This window comes from Arachis ipaensis, chromosome B3 (genome assembly GCF_059453495.1).
Source record: "Arachis ipaensis isolate K30076 ecotype BB chromosome B3, ASM5945349v1, whole genome shotgun sequence".
NCBI classification, from domain to species: Eukaryota; Viridiplantae; Streptophyta; class Magnoliopsida; order Fabales; family Fabaceae; genus Arachis; species Arachis ipaensis.
The window spans coordinates 113,702,178-113,721,070 of NC_142438.1; the positions used below are offsets into that span (position 1 = coordinate 113,702,178).

Genomic DNA, 18,893 nt, shown 5'->3' on the forward strand with positions numbered 1-18,893 from the left:
TTTTTCCCGGTTAACTAAGTGTTTAATATGGGAATAATTTGATTTAGTTCATTAGACTTAGCCACATCCTATCCAGGGCATAAAAATGAATTATCGGACTTTATTTAGGGGTTACGAGGGTTTACAAGCGTATCGGAAAGACCAAACAGTCACATAGAGTTTTTTCAAGAAAACAGGACTTGTGCATACGCACAAGTCAAAAAGCCATTTCCGTTTCGTGCGTACGCATAACTTGCAAAAAATTCTGGTTGTGTGTACACACATACTCGTGCATACGCATGAGTATTGACACCCGTTCTGTAATGTGTGCACGCAGACCAAAATTTTGGTTTTTTGCATAATCTCAGCATTTCAGATTTTTAGACCAATTTTAAATCGTTCATAACTTTTTCTATAAAATTATATTTTCTTCCATTCTTAGATAGTTTTAAAGATCTTTTCACTATCTTCAATATAAGATAAATGTTATACAAATTCAAGCTTCAAGCACCAAGTTATGGTAAGTTGAAGTTGGTCAAAATTCTGTTTTTACCAAATTATGCAAGATTGTTAACTTTCTCAAATTTTCTATTCATACCCTATCAAAATCACCCCAAACCATTCCTTAACACTTATTCATGATTTCTCAATTCTTTCTAACCATCACAAATCTATACAAACATTTTTCACTATGATTACCCATCTCATTAACAACATCAATCAACCAATTAACACACATCAACATATCGATTCATAGTTTATCCGATTAAGGCCTCCGACCATAATCTTACCCAACAGTTTTTCCCAAACTTACCATAATGCCTCCATTCACGGCCTTCGTCCCAATTTACCATTCCATAATCATCAACAGACAATCAAAACCACAATACTCATTTACTAATCAAGCATACAACTTTAACTATCATCCAACACAACATTTATACTAAATTATCATTCAAGCACATCATCAATCTTTTTTTTCAATGCTAACCTAGAGACAATTAACATAGGGTTTCACATATTTCTACACAATGTCTATCCGAAATTAAGACCTGTACTTTCGTTGACAGTGGTTTCAACCTCATAAAAACTCTTTTCTGCCAATTTCAACGTCCACCGGTCCAAGCTTCGCCAGTTTTCTCACCAATGTGATCCTTCACTTAATTTCGCACCAAATTTCGCTTCAAACTAATCCATTCCGCATCAATACAAGCCAACCCAATCCTATTCAATCTAACCACATTCAATTTTCACAATATACACATTAAGTTCATAACTCAAATTTGGAAAAAACAAAGGGAAAAGGTTAGTTCCCTTACCTTATTTCTCGTAGCCTTGGGTCAAAATCCCCTTAGAAGTCAAGATTGAGCCTCCTCTAAACATTGAAAAACAAAATTTTCTCAATACCCAAATCAAAAACGTGGAATTGAAGAGAAATGAAGAATGGGGAGATAGAATCGAAGAGATGACGAGTGCAACGTGTGGCTGCAAACGGGTCTTCGATCGGAGCTACGGTTTGAAAATTATGAGGATTTTAGTGTGTGTATGAATAGTGTTTTGTTAGGGCTTTCTTCCCCTTCTCTTCTTCTATCCGTAGAGCTCTCTCTCTCTCTCTCAAGGTGAATTCTGAATTTTTCTAAGTTATGAAGGGTTATATGGGTGGGCTTAGGCCTAACATGGATCCGGTTTAATTATTTTAGCCCGTTAGCCTAATTTTGAGCCAAAATCTTTAAGATTAGTGTTTTAATTCGCATTCTAAATATTTTTATTTTTTTCTAACTATGAAATTTTAAATTTTTAATCCTTTTTGCTCATAATTAATATATTAGTTAATTATTAATTATTTAACTGGGTTTTACATCCTACCCACCTAATTAGAAATTTCATCCTCAATTTAATGACAATTACCTGTAAACAGGTAAGGATAATCCTTCCTCATATCGGACTCAAACTCCCATGTATGCTCCTCCACTCTGGCCCAACTCCAAACAACTTTCACTTAATTATATAGCTCAAGAGTATTCTGGAAAAAATAGTTAATGCCTCAAGGAAAGATTGGTCCAGAAAAATCAATGATGTTTTCTGGGCTTATAGGATAGCCTTCAAAACCCCAATTAGCATGTCACCATATCAAGTTTATGGCAAAACTTTCTATCTACTTGTTGAATTAGAGCATAGACATACTGGGTGGTCAAATTCTTGAATTTTAATGTCAAAGCTGTGGGTGAAAAGAAACTCATTCTCATAACTTTTCAATTGACTAGGAATAGTTGTGATTGTTATGTGACATTAAATCAGAATTGCGCTTAAACTTTTCTTGCCAACTAATTGACCAAGAAATTGGCAATTAGCTAGGATAAGGAGAAATTGAATCGCCAATGGATCGGGATTTGATTACATACGATTTGTCGTGAAAATATCTTTGCATGAATCAAGGTAATAAACATGAACGTTTTTTTCCTGAAAATCAAACATATCTGAAACCTTAACATCTCCATTCATTATCTATTTCTCTCATCATTCATAAGCTTTGCATAACAAACTACTATTTTTCAAGTTCAATTCTTTCTCTTACAAAAGTTTTGTGAATCTAATTAGCAGTTCAATTAAACATTGTTTGCTAATTCATTTAATCCTCGTGAGAATGGTATCCACTCACTGTGGTATTAATTGAAGTGATTTAGTGCATTTGCCAAACCAATCATCAATTACTGTGGCAACGAGAAATACATTTGGGTTGCCAACATCCAAGCATATTTTTTATGAAGTTTGTTAGATCATGGTTTGAATGTTGGATGGATCAAGAGATTAGTATATTTAAAAAGAGGAGATGGATAATTTAATTTAATTTTTTTTGCTATCGTATTGATGCATGAGCATCTTTAGTTATTTTTAGTTATTATTTCTTTGAATAAAGTTAGTGATCTCCTTGTTTTTATTAAGATTCTCATGCTTTTAATTAATGTTTCTTGGGGTTTCTTTCTTTGAACAAAGTTAGTGATTTTTTTTATTTTAATTGAGATTTATGTACTTTAATCAATGTTTCGTGGAGTTGCCTTGTGCTTTGATTAGTTTAGAGAGTTGTTGAAAGATTTTAGGCAAGAATAAAGGAGGAGATGAACAATCAAAGAAGCCTTTGGGAGAAGCAAGGAAGGTGGCAAGCAAGAGGAAGTAACCTCCCAGGGAAGCAAGAGTTGGAAACAAGCCAGGAAAGTTCAAAGAGAAATTTCAACCCTAATCTCTTCATACTCCAGCAAGGATAACTTGAGATATAGAAGTCCAAACGAAACAGTTCCAGCAGTATCAGAAAGCTAACTTCCAGAAATTTCCAACGATATATAATAGTCTATAGTGGACATTCAGTTTGGGCCTTGAACAACCCTCTCCTTTCAGCGTCTGAAAAAAGCTCATGTTCAACGTGAGGAATCCTGCGTCCAATGTGCACTGACCTCTCCACAATCTATCAAGTATCACTTGAGTTATAGAAGTCCAAATGAAGTTATACTAGAGATGTTAGAAAGCTAGCATCCAAAATTTTCTAACAATAATATATGTCTATGGCGGATTTGAGTCTAACACCGTCATTTCTTGCGTTGAAAGTAGCCTCAAAAGTGAAGCCCAGCCCTCAAGTCCAAAAAGCACCTCACGTTCAACTTGGCTGCACCCAAGTTCCATGTGCCTCTTGAAGCCCTCTCTAGTGACCAGCTACTCCTCACATTCAACATGCCCCTCAGCACGTTAAACGTGCCATTTATGGCACCCCCAGTAGCTTTCCATTCCATCCCACGTTCAACACAAGGCACCCCATGTACAACTTGCTCTTTAGCCATGTTCAACATGCCAATTATGACACCTCCAGCGGCTTGCTTTCTCTCTCACGTTCAACTTAAGGAGCCTCACGTTGAACGTGCCACCACGTTTCACCTCAGAGGCTGCTCCAAGTCCTTGCATTCAACACATGGACTCTTGCATCCAACGTATGGGCCAGCCAACCTCCCAGGGATACTCCAATCCTTCACTAATCTCTCCAACTTCAAGTGTTTATTTTGTTGGCCCGAGATTTAGTTTCAATTCCATGATTTCAACAAAGCATCTTATCAAGTTTTGAATTTCAATTACAAGGAAGAACATTAGATTTATTAGAAAAGATTTGATGTAATTAGATTTAATTCTGTTTTGATTTAGTTTGAATTTAAATTATTAGAGTTTGTTTAGCTTTTAAAAAAATAAGGGGAGAACATTTGTAACACCCTATTATCCTAAGTCTTACCTCATGCCGTAAAGCAAAGGATAACAAAGCGCCACAATAGTTCTAAAGCTCATATTGTAATATATATATATATATATATATATATATATATATATATATATATATATATATATATATATATATATATATATATATATAATAGTAGAAGCTCGAAGAAGAAATAAAGCTCAAAACAGAGATACAAAAGCGTGAAGCATTCACACGATAACCAAATGTGAAAAGGCACAAGAGATGAACATAAATACAAGATAAAGATACAAGATCACAAGGTTTATAGTTATATATGTATAATAGCCAAAAGAATACTAGCCACAGCCCGCGGAGTTTAAGCCGACTAATTGATATAGACATAACAGAGTTTTTGGAATAAAATAGCAACATCCTAACTCTCAAAATAAGCCTCTAAGGCATCAAGATACAATATACAATATACAAAAGAGAGAGCGTAACTACATCAAAATAATCAAAAGGCCAAAACATAAGAGAGATCCTCCGCCCTGTCACTATCCTGCAACTCACTGAGGTGGGTTGCGTTCTGCATCTGAAAAACAACAACAACATATGGTATAAGAACCAGAGGTTCTCAATATAGTAACAGTTCCCAATATATAAGATATAAGGTTCTGGGATGCCAAAGGCAATCCTAGAACTTCACACCGATATAGAGATTTAAAACTTAGCAACAACTTTAATAAAATCCTCAAAGGGTTGTCTACTCCTAAGGAATTTCTAACTAATAGTTTACTGCTGTCTCACAGCCTTCGCCAACCTATCCTCCATGAGATCCGATCGCCACCGCCTACCGAGCCTCCTCATTCCCAATAGAAAGCACAAGTAATTTCAAACAAGTAAAACACATGTAATATGCATATATAGCAAGTAATTTAGGAAGCAAGTAAATATTTTATACATTTAGGCAAACGATGCAATTAGGCAAAGCAAACAAACACATAAATGATGCACATGATGAATGTCTGTCCTATTGGCCGTGATATCACTTATCGGTTCAACTGCCAACCCAACACATCCCCATGGGATGTTATCTTTCGGTCATGAATAAAAATTAGTACCCCAGGGATATAGTGCCTGGCTCACTGTCCATGAATATAGTGCCCGACACACTCTTGTGATTCGAAAGGATGCGAGTGGGATACTCATCCTCAGACCTCACATCTCAACGTAAGCAGGATTAACCACCGTCCTTGCCAGGCGCATAGCGACTCATCAATATCAGTATATAAATAGTATATAGTATATCTCAATGATCACTGCTCAAAGCATAAGTTCATTATTACTCATCTTATCATAATCCATCATTTCCAAGTCTCAAACTCATAATCAGTTCTCAATATTGTGTCCTCTCAACACTCTGCCAAACCACTCAAGTCATTCCATCCACAGAACTTCCCAAGCCTAAGTCTCCATCTTCTAAATCAAACATAAATCATCTAATCTTAAGTCATCTAACTCATCCTCAATAATCTCAAAGCCTAATCACTAGTTATAAGTCTCAAATAGTAGTTAAGGAAGTTTAGAAAGTTATGAGAACCTTTAAAACTGAAGAAAAACAAGTTTTTCAGCAAAACAGGGGTCATGCGTATGCATGCCCTTGTTTGCGTATGCATGAGTGTCAGAATGCCTCTGTCGCGTACGCATGCTACACTCGCGGTCGCGAGACCTCAAAACAGCAAAGGAGGCTCGCGTTGCGTGCAACATGCCATGTACGCATGCCTCAAAAATCAATGTTTTTACGTATGCACGCCTTTGCCGCCTACGCATGGGTACTTGACAGCAGCCAATCCTCGCATCGTGTGCAACAGTCCGAGTATGCATGGCATTAAAAACTTAGAAAAATTTTGAAAAGCTGCAGAATTCAGAGTTTTATACCGAACTTCAAACTCGCATAACTTTTTTATTTTAAAACATTTTTCATCTGTTCTTTGAACGTCTTAAAGCTCTCAAACCCAACTTTCATTTAAATCAAGTTCATCCAAAATGAGGATCCAGAGCCAAGTTATGTCTCATCAAAGTTCATCAAAAACAAAGTTTTATGAAAACTTACAAGGTTCTCTAGTTTTCCAAAGCATCAAATTAAACCAAATCCAAAACACATTCTAATCCATACCAAAACCTACAATTTGATATTGTCTCTCATATATATATGATCTATCACTTCCTCAATCATTTTCACGCTCAAATATTACTCAATTCATTAATCCAATAATCCAAATTCAACAACATCCTCCCTCTCTAAACCATACATACAACCATCATTAATCATCAATCATCATCATATTAAAATCCACTACAATCATATCTCAACACCTATAATTATTCAATCTTCATCAACATGCATATACCACAAACACAATTCAAACAACCATATATTCAATTCAATCCTATCATGTGGTCCACTAGCCTAAGTTTCACAAAATATTACATATTACATAAAGGAAACCTTTAGAATTAGTGCCCAATTTTCAATTCTAAATAATTTTCTAAGTTTCTCTACAGTTTTATTTTCTCTCTCGCAGTACGGGATAGGCTTAAGCCGGTACTGCCGGCTAATTTACCGGTATGCAATTTTTCACAGAAAATTACATTTTCCCACTCGGAAAAATTCACTGAATTCAAATCTCACCTTTAAATATTCAAATTAACATTCCAAATTTGTGATCCTATTTTGGGCAATTAAATTGTTATTTTATTTTATTTTTTTAAACGGTTGTTAATCTCCGGTTCTTACATTCTCCCCACCAAATTAGAAATTTTGTCCCTAAAATTTAATAATTACCTGAGAATAACTCCATATAATCTTTTTGTATCTCAGACTCCAATTCCCAAGTGTGTTCTTCCATTCCAGCTCTTCTCCAAGCTACCTTTACTAATAGAACTTCTTTTCCATGCAACTTCTTCACACTAGTATCATCAATTCTCACTAGTGTGACTTGAAATGCCAGGTTCTCCTTCAATTCAACCGACTCAGGCTCTAACACATGAGCCGCATCTGATGTGTACTTACGGAGTTGTGACACATGGAATACATCATGCATGTTAGACAAACGCGGTGGCAAAACTACTTGGTAAGCCACCGGCCTGACTCGTCTGAAAATCTCAAAAGGTCCAACGTAACTCGGGTTTAACTTCTATGTCTTAATTGCTCTACCAATCCCAGTTGTCGGAGTAACTTTCAAAAATAAGTGCTCACCCACTTCAAATACTAACGGTGTTCTCCTCTGATCAACATAACTCTTCTGTCAGCTTTGTGCAGTTTGGATTCTAGCTCGAATCTGCTTGATCTTCTCAGTGGTCTCTACTACTAAATCCAGTCTCAACACACTTGTTTCACCCGTTTCATACCAACACAGTGGAGACTGCCACTTCTGTCCATACAAAGCCTCATACGGAGCCACACAAATGCTCACATAAAAGCTGTTGTTTTACGCAAACTCCATCAGTGGCAAGTAACAGTCCCAACTTTCCGGTTGATCCAACTCACACGCCCTTAGCATATCCTCCAATATCTGAATAGTCCTTTCCGACTGTCCATAAATTTGTGGATGCTACACCATGCTAAGGCATAGTCTCGTACTAAAAGCTCTTTGAAAAGATTCCCAAAACCTTGATGTGAATCAGGAATCTCGATCCAAAACTATTGACTTTGGACACCGTGAAACCTTACAATCTTCTTCATGTATAATCTCACCAATTCTTCCAGTGAATAGTTTACTCGGATAGGAAGAAAGTGAGTGGACTTGGTTAAGCGATCCACGATCACCCAAACCGCATCAAATCCTAACCTAGTCTTCGGAAATCCCGTTACAAAGTCCATAGAAATTCCATCCCACTTCCACTGAAGAATCTCAAGTGGATGTAGCATTTCCGACGGTCTCTGGTGCTCTATCTTCACCCACTGACACATCAAACACTTGGATACAAGTGTAGCTACATCACCTTTCATCCCAGGCCACCAAAACATCTTCTTCAAATTGTGATACATTTTCGTACTTCCTAGATGAATAGAGAATTCGTTGTTATGAGCTTTCGACAACAATTCTTGTCTCAAATTCCCAACATCTGGCACACAGATCCTCCCGTTATACCTCCATAATCCTTCACCATCCTTAGTGAATTCTCCTCGCCTTTCTTTACCAATCGGTTGAAACATTTTCTGAAGTTCTTGCTCGTTTTGCTGAGCCCTCTGAATTTCTGTCTTGAAAGTACCTGAAGTTTGCAACCGGTTCAAACAGGCTTGTTCGTCAACTTTACCAAGATCAAACTTAAGGTCTGTAAATGGTGCACGAAATTGTGATCATCAACAATGGTGCCAAAGACTTGGTGCTCTCAAACGTGAATCACACTTTGTCACAACTTCGCACAACTAACCAGCAAGTGCACTGGGTCGTCCAAGTAATAAACCTTACGTGAGTAAGGGTCGATCCCACGGAGATTGTCGGCTTGAAGCAAGCTATGGTCACCTTGTAAATCTCAGTCAGGCGGATTCATATGGTTATAGAGTTTTAATAATTAAAAGATAAATAAAACGTAAAATAGGATAGAAATACTTATGTAATTCATTGGTGAGAATTTCAGATAAGCGTATGGAGATGCTTTTGTTCCTCCTGAACCTCTGCTTTCCTGCTGTCTTCATCCAATCATTCCTACTCTTTTCCATGGCAAGCGTTATGTAGGGCATCACCGTTGTCAATGGCTACATCCCATCCTCACAGTGAAAATGGTCCAAAATGCGCTGTCACCGCACGGCTATTCATCTGTCGGTTCTCGATCATACTGGAATAGGATTCAGTAATCCTTTTGCGTCTGTCACTACGCCCAGCACTCACGGGTTTGAAGCTCGTCACAGCTATCCCTTCCGGATCCTACTCGGAATACCACAGACAAGGTTTAGACTTTTCGGATCTCAAGAATGGCCGCCAATAATTCTAGCCTATACCACGAAGACCCTGATCTCATGGAATGGAAGGCTCGGTTGTCAGGCGAGGCAACCATGCGTCATGAACCAGGAGGCTAAGAGATATGCACTTAAGCTATTGCAAGTAGAACGGAAGTGGTTGTCAGGCATGCGTTCATAGGTGAGAATGATGATGAGTGTCACGGATCATCACCTTCCTCAGGTTGAAGAACAAGTGTATATCTTAGATAAGAAATAGGCTTGAATTGAATAGAAAAATAATAGTACTTTGCATTAATTCATGAGGAACAGCAAAGCTCCACACCTTAATCTATGGTGTGTAGAAACTCTACCGTTGAAAATACATAAGAACAAGGTCCAAGCATGGACAAATGGCCAGCCTCCATAAAGTTCTAAGATAGCATAAAACTGATCAAAGATGTCTAATACAATAGTAAAGGGTCCTATTTATAACAGACTAGTTACTAGGGTTTACAGAAATGAGTAAATGATGCAGAAATCCACTTCTAGGGCCCACTTGGTGTGTGCTTGGGCTGAGCATTGAGCTTTACATATGTAGAGACTTCTCTTGGAGTTGAACGCCAGTTTGTAAACTGTTTCTGGCGTTTAACTCCACTTTACAACCTGTTTCTGGCGTTTAACTCCAGAATATGGCAGAAAGCTGGCGTTGAACGCCAGTTTGCATCATCTAAACTCGGGCAAAATATGAACTATTATATATTTCTAGAAAGCCCTGGATGTCTACTTTCCAAAGCAATTGAGAGCGCGCCATTTGGAGTTCTGTAGCTCCAAAAAATCCACTTTGAGTGCAGGGAGGTCAGAATCCAACAACATCTGCAGTCCTTCTTCAACCTCTGAATCTGATTTTTGCTCAAGTCTCTCAATTTCAGCCAGAAAATACCTGAAATCACAAAAAAACACATAAACTCATAGTAAATTCCAGAAATGTGATTTTTATTTAAAAACTAATAAAATTATACTAAAAACTAACTAAATCATACTAAAAACTATGTAAAAACAATGCCAAAAAGCGTATAAATTATCCGCTCATCACAACACCAAACTTAAATTGTTGCTTGTCCCCAAGCAATTGAAAATCAAATAGGATAAAAAGAAGAGAATATACTATAAATTCTAAAATATCAATGAAACTTAGCTCCAATCAGATGAGCGGGACTAGTAGCTTTTTTCCTCTTGAATAATTTTAGCATCTCAATTTATCCATTGAAGTTCAGAATGATTGGCATCTATAGGAACTTAGAATTTAGATAGTGTTATTAATTCTCCTAGTTCAGTATGTTGATTCTTGAACACAGCTACTTTATGAGTCTTGGCCGTGGCCCTAAGCACTTTGTTTTCCAGTATTACCACTGGATACATAAATGCCACAGACACATAACTGGGTGAACCTTTTCAGATTGTGACTCAGCTTTGCTAAAGTCCCCAATTAGAGGTGTCCAGGGTTCTTAAGCACACTCTTTTTTAGCTTTGGACCTTGACTTTAACCGCTCAGTCTCAAGCTTTCACTTGACACCTTCACACCACAAGCACATGGTTAGGGACAACTTGATTTAGCCGCTTAGGCCATGATTTTATTCCTTTAGGCCCTCCTATCCATTAATGCTCAAAGCCTTGGATCCTTTTTATTACCCTTGCCTTTTGGTTTTAAGGGCTATTGGCTTTTTGCTCTTGCCTTTTGGTTTAAAGAGCTTTTGGTTTTTTCTGCTTGCTTTTTCTTTTTCTTCGCCTCTTTTTTTTTTGCCATTTTTCTTTTCTCTTTTTTTTTTCTTTTTTTTTTCGCAAGCTCTTCTCTATTCACTGCTTTTTCTTGCTTCAAGAATCATTTTTATGATTTTTCAGATCATCAAATAACATTTCTCCTTTTTCATCATTCTTTCAAGAGCCAACATATTTAACATTCATAAACCACAATATCAAAAGACATATGCAATGTTCAAGTATTCATTCAGAAAATAAAAAGTATTGTCACCACATCAAAATAATTAAACTAGTTTCAAGGATGAATTCAAAACCCTGTACTTCTTGTTTTTTTGTTTTTAGAACAGTTTTTATTTAAGAGAGGTGATGGATTCATAGGACATTCATTACTTTAAGGCATAGACACTTAAATACTAATGATCATGTAATAAGACACAAACATAAGCATAAAGCATAGTAAACGAAAAACAGGAAAATAAGAACAAGGAGATTAAGGAACGGGTCCACCTTAGTGAGGGTGACGTCTTCCTCCTCTTGAAGAACCAATGGTGCTCTTGAGCTCCTCTATGTCTCTTTCTTGTCTTTGTTGCTCCTCCCTAGTGCTTTTGGTGCTCCTATCCTTAGTTTCTCCAATAGTTATAGGGAGAAAAATGTATCCCTTGAGGTATCTCAGGGATTTCTTGGTGAGGGAATTTCTCATGCTCTTGTTGAGGTCCATGAGTGGGCTCTCTTGATGTGCAGTCAAATGCTCTAATACTGAGCTATGGACCCTTGAGATGAATCTCTCCATCTCTCATGACTCGGAGGTAGAAGCTTTTGCCTTCCCATTCCTCTTTCTAGATGTTTCTCTGGCCTTAGGTGTCATAAATGGTTATGGAAAAACAAAAAGCTATGCTTTTACCACACCAAACTTAGAAGGGTTGCTCGTCCTCGAGCAAAAGAAGAGAAGAGGGAGTAGAAGAAGAAGAAAATGGAAAAGATGGAGGGAGAATGTGTATTCGACCAGGGGGGTTTTAGGTGGTTATGATGTGTGAAAAGGAAGGAGTGAGGGTTTGAATTTGAGTGGGTGGGTGTAGGTGGGCTGTATGATGGTTTTGGAGGAGTAATGGAGGTGATTGGTGAAGGGTATTTTGGGAAGAGAGATATGAAAAAGGTGGGGATCCTGTGGGGTCCACAGATCCAGTGGGTCAAGGACTTAACATCCCTGCTCCAATTAGGCGTGTAAAACGCCCTTGCTGTGCAATCCTGGCATTTAACGCCAGATTGCTGCCTGTTTTTGGCGTTAAACGCCCAAATGTAGCCTGTTTCTGGCGTTTAACGCCAGGTAGATGCTTCTTTCTGGCGTTAAATGCCAGACAGATGCTTGTTTCTGGTGTTTAAATGCCAGAATGCTCCTCCTCCAGGGTGTGCTATTTTTAATGCTATTTTTCATTTTATTTTTGAATTTTTTTGTAGTTTTTGTGACTCCACATGATCATCATCCTAATAAAACATGAAATAAAAAAATAAAATAGATATAATTAAATAACATTGGGTTGCCTCCCAACAAGCACTTCTTTAATGTCAGTAGCTTGACAGTGAGCTCTCATGGAGCCTCACAGATGTTCAGAGCATTGTTGGGACCTCCCAACACCAAACTTAGAGTTTGAATGTGGGGGTTCAACACCAAACTTGGAGTTTGGCTGTGGCCTTCCAACACCAAACTTAGAGTTTGACTGTGGGAGCTTTGGTTAACTCTGCAGTGAGAGAAGCTTTTCATGCTTCCTCTCCACGGTTACAGAAGGAGATCCTTGAGTTTAAACACAAGGTTGTCCTTATTCAGTTGAAGGACCAACTCTCCTCTGTCCACATCAATCACAGCTCTTGCTGTGGCTAGGAAGGGTCTTCCAAGGATGATGGATTCATCCTCATCCTTCCCAGTATCTAGGATTATAAAATCAGCAGGGATGTAAAGGCCTTCAACCTTTACTAACACGTCCTCTACCAGTCCATAAGCCTGTTTTCTTGAGTTGTCTGCCATTTCTAATGAGATTTTGGCAGCTTGCACCTCAAGGATCCCAAGTTTCTCCATTACAGAGAGTGGCATTAAGTTTATTCCTGACCCCAGGTCACACAGAGCCTTCTCAAAGGTCATGGTGCCTATGTTACAGGGTATTAAGAATTTACCAGGATCCTGTTTCTTTTGAGGTAATTTCTGCCTATCCAATGCATTCAGTTCATTGGTGAGCAAGGGAGGTTCATCTTCCCAAGTCTCATTACCAAATAATTTGGCATTCAACTTCATGATTGCACCAAGGTACTTAGCAACTTGCTCTTCAGTGACGTCTTCATTCTCTTCAGAAGAAGAATACTCATCAGAGCTTATGAAGGGCAGAAGGAGGTTCAATGGAATCTCTATGGTCTCTAGATGAGTCTCAGATTCCTTTGGTTCCTCATAGGGAAACTCCTTATTGGTCACTGAGCGTCCCAGGAGCTCTTCCTCACTAGGATTCACGTCCTCCTCCTCCCTTGTAGGTTCGGCCATGATGGTCAAATCAACGGCCTTGCACTCTCTCTTTGGATTTTCTTCTGTATTGCTTGGGAGAGTACTAGGAGGAGTTTCAGTGACCCTTTTACTCAGCTGGCCCACTTGTGCCTCCAAATTTCTAATGGAGGACCTTGTTTCATTCATGAAACTTAGAGTGGCCTTAGATAGATCAGAGACTATATTTGCTAAGCTAGATGGATTCTGCTCAGAATTCTCTGTCTGTTGCTGAGTGGATGATGGAAAAGGCTTGCTATTGCTAAACCTGTTTCTTCCACCATTATTAAAGCCTTGTTGAGGCTTTTGTTGATCCTTCCATAAGAAATTTGGATGATTTCTCCATGAGGGATTATAGGTGTTTCCATAGGGTTCACCCATGTAATTCACCTCTGCTATTGCAGGGTTCTCAGGATCATAAGCTTCTTCTTCAGAAGATGCCTCTATAGTACTGTTGGATGATTCCTTCAATCCATTCAGACTCTGAGAGATCATATTGACTTGCTGAGTCAATATTTTGTTCTGAGTCAATATGGCATTCAGAGTATCAATTTCAAGAACTCCATTCCTCTGAGGTGTCCCATTACTCACAGGATTCCTTTCAGAAGTGTACATGAACTAGTTATTTGCAACCATGTCAATGAGTTCCTGAGCTTCTGCAGGCATTTTCTTTAGGTGAATGGATCCACCTGCAGAATGGTCCAATGACATCTTAGATAATTCAGACAGACAATCATAGAATATATCCAGGATGATCCATTCTGAAAGCATGTCAGAAGGACACTTTTTGGTCAGTTGCTTGTATCTCTCCCAAGCTTCATAGAGGGATTTACCTTCTTTCTGTCTGAAGGTTTGAACATCCACTCTAAGCTTACTAAGCTTTTGAGGAGGAAAGAACTTGGCTAAGAAAGCCATGACCAGCTTATCCCAAGAGTTCAGGCTATCTTTAGGTTGAGAGTCCAACCATATTCTAGCTCTGTCTCTTACAACAAACGGGAAAAGCATAAGCCTGTAGACCTCGGAGTCAACCCCATTGGTCTTAACAGTATCACATATCTGCAAGAATTCAGTTAAGAATTGAAAAGGATCTTCTAATGGAAGTCCATGAAACTTACAGTTTTGTTGCATCAGAGAAACTAATTGAGGCTTTAGCTCAAAATTATTTGCTCCAATGGCAGGGATTGAGATGCTTCTTCCATGTAAATTGGAATTTGGTGCAGTAAAGTCACCAAGCATCTTTCTTGCATTGTTATTATTTTTGGCTATGTCTCCTTCTTTTTCGAAAATTTCTGTCAGATTTTCTCCAGAGAGTTGTGCTTTAGCTTCCCTTAGCTTCCTCTTCAGAGTCCTTTCAGGTTCAGGATCAGCTTCAACAAGAATGTTCTTATCCTTGTTCCTGCTCATATGAAAAAGAAGAGAACAGAAAATAATAGGGATCCTCTTTGCCACAGTAGAGAGGTTCCTTTATGTGAGTAGAAGAGAAGAATAAAAGAAGGGGAAGAGAAAAACTCGAACACAGAGTGGAAGATGGTGTTTGAATTTTGGGTGGTCAAGAAGTGTTAGTAGATGAATAAATAAATAGAAGGAGATGATAGAAGAGAGAATAATTCGAAAATTAAACAAAATAAAAATAAAAATAAAAATAATTTATTTTTAATTTTTAAAAATTAAAGTTAAAATTCAAAAATTTTAAAATTAAATTAAATTAAAATTTAAAACAATTAGTTAATTAAAAAATAATTTTGAAAAAGAGGAAAGGAATTTTCAAAAATTAGAAAGAGAGAGTTAGTTAGGTAGTTTTGAAAAAGATAAGAATCAAACAAAAAGTTAAGTGGTTAATTGAAAAAGATTTGAAAATCAAATTTTGAAAAGATAAGAAGTTAGAAAAGATTTTGAAATTAATTTTGAAAAAGATGTGATTGAAATTTATTTTGAAAAAGAAATTTAAAAAGATTTAATTTTGAAAATTAAAGTTGATTACTTGACTAACAAGAAACAAAAAGATAGGATTTTAAAATTTAAAGATTGAACCTTTCTTACTAGACAAGTAACAAACTTAAAATTTTTGAATCAATCACATTAATTGTTAGTAAATATTTTGAAATTATGAAACAAAATAAGAAAAAGATTTGTGAAAATCAATTTGAAATTTTCGAAAATTATGAAAGAAAATTGAAAAAGATTTGATTTTTGAAAAAGATTTGAAAAAGATAGAATTTTTAAATTGAAAATTTGACTTGACTCATAAGAAACAACTAAATTTTAAAAAGTTTTGAAAAAGTCAACTCAAATTTTCGAAATTTATGAGTGAAATAAGGGAAAGATATTTTTTTATTTTTGAATTTTTAATGAAGAAAGAGAAAAACATCAAAAAGACTCAATGCATGAAAATTTTGGATCAAAACAAATGATGCATGCAGGAACACTATGAATGTCAAGATGAACACCAAGATACTTTGAAGATCAAGATGAACATCAAGACTTATTTCTGAAAATTTTTAAGAAAAGAAAAACATGCAAGACACCAAACTTAGAAATTTTTAATTTTTAGACACTATGAATGCAAGAATGCATATGAAAAACAAGATGCAACACACAACAAGAAAATATGAAGATCAAACAAGAGGATTCATCAAGAACAACTTGAAGATCATGAAGAATGCAATGCATGAATTTTCAAAAAATGCAAGAAAGAGATAAACATGCAATTGACACCAAACTTATAAATTGACACTAGAATCAAACAAGAAACATCAATTTTTTTATTTTTATGATTTTATTAATTTTTTTGGGTTTTTCAAAAATTAATTAGAAAAGAAAAATAAGGATTTCAAAATTTTTAATGAGAATTCCAGGAATCATGCAATGTTAGTCTAAAGCTCCGGTCCAGGAATTAGACATGGCTTACTAGCAGCCAAGCTTTCAGTGAAAGCTCCGGTCCAAGACACTAGACATGGCCAATGGCCAGCCAAGCTTTAGAAGACATTGCCTACCTCCCATGTATACAACAACTATGTGTGTAACTGCCAAATGGGTGAAGATCAACAAGCTCTTGTGATGATAAGTTGAAACCCCGGTCCAAATGATTAGACATGGCTTACAGCCAGCCAGGATTCAACAAATCATCATGAAGCACTAGAATTCATTCTTAAAAATTCTGAAGAAAAATATATTTTTGAAAATATTTATTTTTATTTTTTTCGAAAATAAGAATAATAAAAATCTTAAAATTAAAATAAAATTACCTAATCTGAGCAACCAGATGAACTGTCAATTGTCCAAACTCGAACAATCACCGGCAACGGCGCCAAAAACTTGGTGCACGAAATTGTGATCATCAACAATGGCGCCAAAGACTTGGTGCTCTCAAACGTGAATCACACTTTGTCACAACTTCGCACAACTAACCAGCAAGTGCACTGGGTCGTCCAAGTAATAAACTTTACGTGAGTAAGGGTCGATCCCATGGAGATTGTCGGCTTGAAGCAAGCTATGGTCACCTTGTAAATCTCAGTCAGGCGGATTCATATGGTTATAGAGTTTTAATAATTAAAAGATAAATAAAACGTAAAATAGGATAGAAATACTTATGTAATTCATTGGTGAGAATTTTAGATAAGCGTATGGAGATGCTTTTGTTCCTCCTGAACCTCTACTTTCCTGGTGTCTTCATCCAATCATTCCTACTCCTTTCCATGGCAAGTGTTATGTAGGGCATCACCGTCGTCAATGGCTACATCCCATCCTCACAGTAAAAATGGTCCAAAATGCGCTGTCTCCCCACGGCTATTCATCTGTCGGTTCTCGATCATATTGGAATAGGATTCAGTAATCCTTTTGCATCTGTCACTACACCCAGCACTCACGAGTTTGAAGCTCGTCACAGCCATCCCTTCCCAGATCCTACTCGGAATACCACAGACAAGGTTTAGACTTTCCGGATCTCAAGAATGGCCACCAATAATTCTAGCCTATACCACGAAGACCCTGATCTCATGGAATGGAAGGCTCGGTTGTCAGGCGAGGCAACCATGCGTCATGAACCAGGAGGCTAAGAGATATGCACTTAAGCTATTGCAAGTAGAACGGAAGTGGTTGTCAGGCACGCGTTCATAGGTGAGAATGATGATGAGTGTCACGGATCATCACCTTCCTCAGGTTGAAGAACAAGTGTATATCTTAGATAAGAAATAGGCTTGAATTGAATAGAAAAACAATAGTACTTTGCATTAATTCATGAGAAACAACAGAGCTCCACACCTTAATCTATAGTGTGTAGAAACTCTACCGTTGAAAATACATAAGAACAAGGTCCAGGCATGGCCGAATGGCCAGCCTCCATAAAGGTCTAAGATAGCATAAAACTGATCAAAGATGTCTAATACAACAGTAAAGAGTCCTATTTATATCAGACTAGTTACTAGAGTTTACAAGAATGAGTAAATAATGCAGAAATTCACTTCCGGGGCCCACTTGGTGTGTGCTTGGGCTGAGCATTGAGCTTTACACGTGTAGAGACTTCTCTTGGAGTTGAACGCCAGTTTGTAACCTGTTTCTGACGTTTAACTCCACTTTGCAACCTGTTTATGGCGTTTAACTCCAGAATAGGGCAGGAAGCTGGCGTTGAATGCCAGTTTGCGTCATCTACACTCGAGCAAAGTATAGATTATTATATATTTATGGAAAGCCCTGGATGTTTACTTTCTAACGCAATTGAGAGTGCACCATTTGGAGTTCTGTAGCTCCAGAAAATCCACTTTGAGTGCAGGGAGGTCAGAATCCAACAGCATCTGCAGTCCTTCTTCAACCTCTGAATTTGATATTTGCTCAAGTCCCTCAATTTTTGCCAGAAAATACCTGAAATTACAGAAAAACACACAAACTCATAGTAAAGTCCAGAAATATGATTTTTATTTAAAAACTAATAAAATTATACTAAAAACTAACTAAATCATACTAAAAACTATGTAAAAAAATGCCAAAAAGCGTATAAATTATCCGCTCATCAGTAAACCTACTCACCAACTCCTTTTCCTTAATTCTCATCCAACTGACAGTCAAACATTTCCTACTCAAGGCATCCGCTACAACATTAGCCTTCCCAGGGTGATAACTTAGCTCAAAATCATAATCTTTCAGTAGCTCCATCAATCTTCTTTGGTGCATGTTGAGCTCTTTCTGATCAAAGATGTACTTGAGACTTTTGTGATAAAAAAAGACTCAAAACTTCACTCCGTACAAATAGTGCCTCCAAATTTTCAACGCAAACACAACCGCCGCCAATTCTAAGTCATGAGTGGGGTAATTCACCTCATTGGATCTAAGCTGACGCGAAGCATAAGCTACCACATTCCAGTATTGCATTCACACACAACCCAAGCTTTTCAACGAGGCATCGCAGTAAACTTCAAACAATTCATGTAGTTCAAGTAGAATTAAAATTGGCGCTAAAGTCAACTTCTCTTTCAAAG

General features: G+C 37.3%; 1 non-coding gene and 1 pseudogene across 1 annotated transcript; one reads left to right on the top strand and one right to left on the bottom strand.

The window, feature by feature from the left end:
- LOC107633460 (general transcription and DNA repair factor IIH subunit TFB2-like) overlaps positions 1 to 7,302 on the bottom strand; it is a 41,570-nt pseudogene extending 34,268 nt beyond the window's left edge.
- A 6,885-nt stretch (positions 7,303 to 14,187) lies between these two features.
- On the top strand, positions 14,188 to 14,295 carry LOC148572098 (small nucleolar RNA R71). Its single transcript, XR_015908876.1, has one exon. It is a non-coding gene; the product is annotated as a small nucleolar RNA R71 (small nucleolar RNA).
- Positions 14,296 to 18,893: the final 4,598 nt, after the last annotated feature.